Source organism: Gavialis gangeticus, unplaced genomic scaffold (assembly GCF_001723915.1).
Source record: "Gavialis gangeticus isolate Ggan-Ray unplaced genomic scaffold, GavGan_comp1, whole genome shotgun sequence".
NCBI lineage: Eukaryota > Metazoa > Chordata > Crocodylia > Gavialidae > Gavialis > Gavialis gangeticus.
In genome coordinates, this window is record NW_017729005.1 from 2,431,076 (window position 1) to 2,438,082 (window position 7,007).

The window sequence follows — 7,007 nt, forward strand, 5'->3', positions numbered from 1 at the left end:
GCACAGGCATGGGGAGATGGGGCACTGCGGGTTGGGAGTGATGGGCACTGGCAGGGCCAGGTGCCTGTTTTGTACCTGAACTGTTTACTGGGTTGGGACTGGCCTTCATTATTTACAAATGGGTCCTGGTACAAAAAAGCTTGAGAACCACTGCCTTAGCCTTACTCCAACCAAGGAACAAGGCAATGGGGGATAGGGTTTTGAGGGTCCCTATACTTCCCTTACTCTTGGCATGTTGCAACATTGTGGTATTTTATAGGCGCTACCCCACCACAACTAGCCCCGTGTTGCCACCAGGCCCTCTAGTCAGATGCAGTTTACAGTCATACCCAGGACCATTTCAAGGATTATTAAGGCTTCAGGAAAAGCACTGGCTATTGCTGGATGTGTTTAGTTAAAATTCCAAACAGAATGACAGGGTAAATGCTGGTGGATTTAGAACTGAGGAGAGTGACTTTCTCAATTAGTGGAATAAATCAAATCATAACCCTTAGTACTTTCTACCATATTGACCACATTTAATATTATGGAGAAACCATGTACAATTTATGGATTAGAGATAATTTCATAAAATTACTCTCCCATTGAATTCCTCAATGTATAGTGAGTCAACTATGGTTTGACAGAATCCTGATGCATGCTACCCTCTTTTCTGGAAGTCAGTGCAAAACAAACAAAAGCAGTGGTTAACCTTAATGACTGGGTTCTAGCTGAACACTGGGCATGATAAGGAGTATGTGAAAAAAACAAATCTTCCCATGTGGTCTAAAGCATAAAGAGTTCAGAGAGGAAAAGCTCTAGCCAGAGAAACTATTAAGCCAGGTAGTAAAAATCCTGGGTGACTAACATAGATAGGGAAGCTTGGCTAGAAGAGAGGAATAAAGGTCTGTAGCAGGAGGTCCTTTTTAATGGGTGGAATCAACCAAATTGAAAGAAACTGGCTGAATGAGAGAGAGAGAGAGAAGGCCAGAGAGGGCAGAAGGATCTTGGACTCCTTAGAAGATTCTGATCTAAACCCAAAAGGTGCTAAAAGAGCAAGGAACTGGTTGGTGGTTTTGCTACACCTGAATACTTTTTTATGCTAGCTAAAGTTACCAAAGTTTCAAAGCCAGCATTTTTTTTAAAGTCTACATGTTATATTCTTCAACTGTCATGTGTTTCTGAAGGGGGACAGTGCCATAAGGCTGGAGCTTTGGAACAGGGCATGCTTAAACAACTGGGCTGTCTACTAGGGGTCATCACTGATTATGGGTACCTTGGGCATATGAACCATGAAGATCCATTTCCATCAAAGGACAACTGACAGCTTGAGTTTAGGAAGTATGCCCAAGAGATCAAGGTTCGAGTGTGGTAGCTAAGAGCCCAAGGAAAGTGTAAGGGCACATGGACCTAGCAATGTAGGCTCAAACTATGTGCCCGGCATCTAACAGAGGAAATTTTACCTGGGCTGTGACACAGTAACTCTTCTATGTCCTATTGTCTCCTTCTCATTCCTCTGCTTAACTAGCTTCATCCAAAGACAATTCAAGTGACCATTTTTTTCCCTTCTCCTATGATTGGTACAGTAGTACCCAGTAGGTACAGGATTTAGGAGTGGTGATGAAAAAGTTGTACACCTTTCCTGGTGGTCTCAGAACAGAGAGATGTTTCTGTAAATGAGCAGTGTGCAAGATGCAATCCCTGGATTGTGCTCAGGGCTACGTGGGATTTGCATTCATTTTAATCTCAGTCAGTTTTTTTGTTTTACATTATGAAAAAGTGTGTTCAGTTTGGAAACTAATGGCATAGGATGCCTTCAGGAACGTGTCTAAACTCAAGAAAATCAAAGAAGCACTAAGGGAAAGAAACTGTGATGAGAGCTACTTTAAAATAATTCATACAACCAATATTTTCCTTAACATACAAAAAGAGCATCCTCTGAAATTTTGAGAACCGTTCTTGGGATTTATACCCTGAATGGGTTAATCCATCCACAGATAATATGATGGTTTCACAAGATGTAAAGAAGTAACAGAAAGTATTTATAATATTCTCTTGAATGTAAATTATATGATAATATTTTTGCTTCATAAACTCACAGGCAGAGTTTCTGAAAAACCTTTAGCTTTATTATTCGTGATTAGAAAATGTTGGTTTTTATGCATTGTTTGTAGGTATTAGCTGGTCTTTATCTTAATTTTATTTCATTTTCCACTCCACTAAGCTAACAAAAGCATCTGGATTCTAAGCTCCTCACTCTTTCTCCCTTATCACTCCCATCCCCTCCTCATCTCCCCTCCTCATCTTTCAGATCAGTGTGTGGAAGAACAACTATTGCTAAATGCCCTACTCTCACGTCTCCAAAAGATCAATACAGCCTTTCTAATAAAAATAGAGAAGGAAAATTTTAGAACCTTCCATCAATATTCCTATCCCCTAAGCATAGTAACACATATATAACCATTGCTGATGTTATCTTACATTGTCTTGAACCTGCCATTTACGATCACCCTATGAACAGCACTAAACATTTCTTTTACACACAGCTGGTTCTTGGCACTTTTCTCATATTTAATTACCTGCTGTTCTAACACTACTTAATCAGTATATCTCTTAAATTTTGACTTTTAAAATATATTTTAATTAAGTATATCACCTTGAATGCCTTGAAAAGATAAACTTGCTATTGTACGACTAAATCAAGGTAATTGGCTTTGAACTGAAAAGAAATATAAGCAATGGGCTTATTTAAAAACTGCAGAAATGAAGTATCGGTTTCCAAGGTACTACATCAGCATTTAATGCACTTCGTTTCCTCATTTCTAAAAGTGTTGTTACATCATAAAAATACAAACAGATTACTGAAGATGAAATCCTTTCTTACAAAGTAAGATAAGCATATACTGGGTATTTTGAATGATTTGAATAATCAGTAAGATTAAATTAAAAGTAGGAAAAATAACTAATTTTCTGAAGATCTGTATTGCAATGAATCACACCCGTGTGGCACTAAGTACACACAGTCAAAAAGCCCAAGGCTGAATCGATTCAATCTTCACCAGTTAGTCTAAGCTGATGTCGATGGTAGGTGCTGTAGGGCTTCTGCCCTTTCCAAGATGACATCTTTTCTTCTGCTACAATGGGTAAAGGGGCTTATATCACCATTAACCCCCCCCTGTTGATACAAAACCTTGCCTGCCACGACTTGGATGGTAAGTATACTTGCTCTTATTTTTATTACAGGGTTGCATACACACTTTCCTTGATGGAAGGATGTTCACCACAACACAGGACAAAAGAAGACTTTTACTGACATGAAAAATACCTGACAGAAAAATTGGGGCTCCATCATTCCCTGCACCCCAGTCTCTTGCCACCAGACACCCTGGATTCCTTTCAGGATGTTAATGAAAAATAAAACAGTCATAAAAAAGAACTAAGCAAACAAAATAAAGTCCACTCCAGACCAAAATATAAACACACAAAATAAAGTCCTGCTTTAACTGCTGCCCATGGCTCTTCTTATGTTTAAACAAATGTAGCCTGGGTACACCTAAGGGTGTGCTCTGATCCCAATCACAAGGGAGTGGTGGAGGTAAGGATGCTGTGGGAAGGATCACCATCACTGATGTGTGGATCCTTCCTTCCTCCATAGAGTTAGACTCTAGACAGGCTCTTAACTATTTACAATATTTATTAACATATACTATATATAAACATAGAACTAAATATCATATACATATATTTACACAATGACCAATAACCAAGGTCAAACCCTACATAACACTATGGGAAAATCACTCCCAACCACAATCTCCAGGGAAAACAATATATATACAATAAACCCACAGTTTCTCCACCCCACCGTGGGGAACCCATACTCAGTTAAGGGTCACACCAAGTATAACAGAGGAAATGCAACTTTACCCCTACAAAGGAACAGTCCCTCCTTCATTAATGCAGGAAGATAGGCATCAAATGGACCCCTACCCAGTTAGGGGATCTAGCAATCAAAGAAACCAACAGGGTGCTTTTCAGAAATTACTCTGTCCTATGATAACACTATTTACCCATCACAACAAAGCAATTTCAGCAGCATCAAGACAATACACCAGTTCAATTACAAAATATAAGGTGCAGACATAATCTTAATAACATCCATTTCTTAATATAGTCCCTGACCCATGGTAGTCTTTCTTTCAATGGGGTCCCATGGGAGTGGGGAAGGACTACTCAACCAGCCCCTTCTCTGGGGTTTCTCTGCCCAAAACGTTTTCCCCTGTGGGACCCACTGACTCATGTTTCCTCAAGTGGCGGTGGTCAGGGAGCAGCTTGATGGGGTCTCCTCCGCATGGCCGCTGGAGTGCCTCTCCAGTCCTCTCCTGTGCTGCTGGGCTCCTCCCCATCCTGTGTCCCACTCTGGGCACCGAGGGCTCAGCTCCTCTCAGCTGCTGTACCACCGCTGCTGGTTCCTGGGTGCTGGACCTCATGCCCAGCACTACTATTTCCCCATGCCCTGGCTTTGGCACTGAGGGCTCGTTTAGCAAAGGCTGGGCCCTTCAAGCTCCAGCCATCTGGCCTCATGCCGGGTGACTAACCCAAGCAGCCTCTGCTGCATCCTGGCTCCACTTCCCCATGCGCTGCCCTGTGCACTATGGGACCCGGCTGCTTTTCAGGAGATGGGGCCTGAGCTGCTTCACCACAGCTCCCAAGGCCCTTGGCCCCATACACACCGAGTGGCCTGCTGTCCCTCTGGGGTTGTAGGCTCAAGCCACCACTTGCAGCTTCCCAGAGCCTAGGCTTTGTGCACTGAACCATACACCGTGATGCCCAGCCACCCGCTGGAGTTCCAGACTTGAACTGCCACTTGCAGCTCCCAAAGCCTGGGTTCCATGTGCTGAACTGTGCACCAAGATGGGCCTGAGCGATCTCACACCACTCCCAGAACCGGGTCTCTGCACATCATCCCTGTGTGTTATCAACAGCCTGAGCAGACTCGCACTGCTCCCAAGGCTGCTCCTCCAGTAGCAGCTTCAGGAGCCTTGGGTCTATTGCCTGCTGGGGGAGAACTCCTCAGCTTTTCTCACTCCACTGTTCTTAAGTCCCTCGTCACTTGTTCCTTCATGCCAGGCATGATGCTCTTTCTATACTCTTCAGGGCTCTGCCCCTGAAGTCTTCTGGACCTGACAGTCTTGCACTCTACAATCAGGTCAATGGAGCTCCTCTCCCCCTCCCCTCAGGAAAGGGGTGTGGGTTCACTCCTCTTGCTGTCTCCTGATTGGTGAATGGGCTCCACCAATCAAACAGCAGACTCTCAAGCCTGGGACTCAACCCAAGCTCTGGAAGGTAAGCTTGCTACACCAATATTGCTATTTTTTCCCCTGAGTCCCAGTTGTCTCCACTGGGCTGCCACTCTATCTGGTGTGTCTCTTACCCAACCGTGAGACTCTTCTCAGTTGTTAGCCACAAGCTCATCCCTCTTTCATCCCCCTGGTCCCTAGGACTCTTCCACAGCCTGTTTCCCAGTTGTTCTCCACATTTTTCCCTTCCAGGGTGTGTCCATTCCCTCCTCTCTCTTCCAGGCTCCGATGTCCATCTCCCCACCTCTGCTGGCCACTCCCCCTGGATGTTTTCCCCCTTGCTGCTCCTCCCAGTGTCCCTCACTAGCTCGAGGCTGCCAGCTTTGCTCCCCAGCATGGGGCTTCTCCCTGCCTCTTCTGGCTACACCCTCTGGGTGTTTCCCCCTTTGCTGTTCCTCCCGCCATCTCTCCCCAGCTCAGGGCTTCTCCCCGAGTTGCTCCTTGGCTTAGGGCTACTTCAAGCCTTGCTCTGCCAGCTCATCCGGAGCTGCCATTCACTCTGGGACTGCGCCCTTCTCTCTTTCATCACCTGGCATTTCTTGGCAAGCCCTGCAGGAAAAACAGTCTCCTGCCGTGGCTCACTTTCATAGCTGAGTAGATTGAACCAATAACGAATAAGCAAGTGAACAGACATTCACTTTTGATTCTGGAAATGCAGCCAAATGCCTGCAGTGGCCCAGGCCAGAAGCTGGGGGTACTAGAGCATGCCTCCCTGCTCTGCTGCTGCAGATAGCTTGGGACAAGGCTCACCCAGCCACTGTGTGTGTGTGTGGGGGTGGGCATTGCAGGAGAGGTGCAAACCATTCTGGGATGCTGGGAACTGTGAATTAACTTGAAACTGGAGGGGATCTAGGACAGAAGTTTAATAAACCAATTTAACCTAAATCAGTGAAGTCTGATACTACATCCATCCATTAACTCGGTTTTGATCATTTTGAAAGCAGTTTATGTGCACTAAACTTCTGTTGTGTTACAGATTTGAACCAGCTTTTGATCACTTTTACTAGTTTATGTATAATTTCTGTCCCTAGCCTGTGTGTCTGCATGCTACCATGCATGTCTGGGGAGGAACTCTGCAACTCTGAAGTCCTAACTTGTTAAAATGTCCAAATAAAACTGATTTTAAAATTGGCAGCAAAAGACACTTCAGAATAATGTAAGTCTTATTTATTATACTTTTTGTATGATATATATTGAGAGTTGAGCTGCCTTTTTGGTGGCACTCAGTGTGGGGAAACAGGGAGCTTGTCATAAATTTCCTTATGTGTCAGGTCAAGTTTGTGCCCTTTGGAAAGCATTTATTCCACCTTTTGTGTAGTTCCAATTTAATTGTTCATCCTTGACCATAAAATGTCCATGGATGAGAGAGCGTATATTTTTATATATATATCTGCCAAATAGATCTCTAACAATGGTACAGAATTCAGGGAGATAATTGTCTTCCTTCTTGGCTCGAAAGGTTCAGAATTATTTTGACACTGACACAATAGAGTAAGACTATTAAATAGATGAGACAGATTTCTGCATCTGTGAAAACTCTACTCAGATTTGTATATCAGTTTAAAAAATGCATTCATTTGTGAACAAGCTACACATTGCAGACAATTGTACAGGATGCCACTGTATTGGCTTTTTCAGTAAGAGCCAACAATGTTCTAAACAAGAAGC

General features: G+C 43.7%; 1 long non-coding RNA gene across 1 annotated transcript in view; it reads left to right on the plus strand.

The window, feature by feature from the left end:
- Nucleotides 1-3,355, plus strand: part of LOC109291621 — a 16,954-nt gene extending 13,599 nt beyond the window's left edge. The window contains exons 2-3 of the long non-coding RNA XR_002095911.1: nucleotides 1,167-1,339; nucleotides 3,223-3,355. This is a non-coding gene — a long non-coding RNA (uncharacterized LOC109291621). The remainder of the gene's footprint in view (nucleotides 1-1,166; nucleotides 1,340-3,222) is intronic.
- The last annotated feature ends 3,652 nt before the right edge of the window (nucleotides 3,356-7,007 follow it).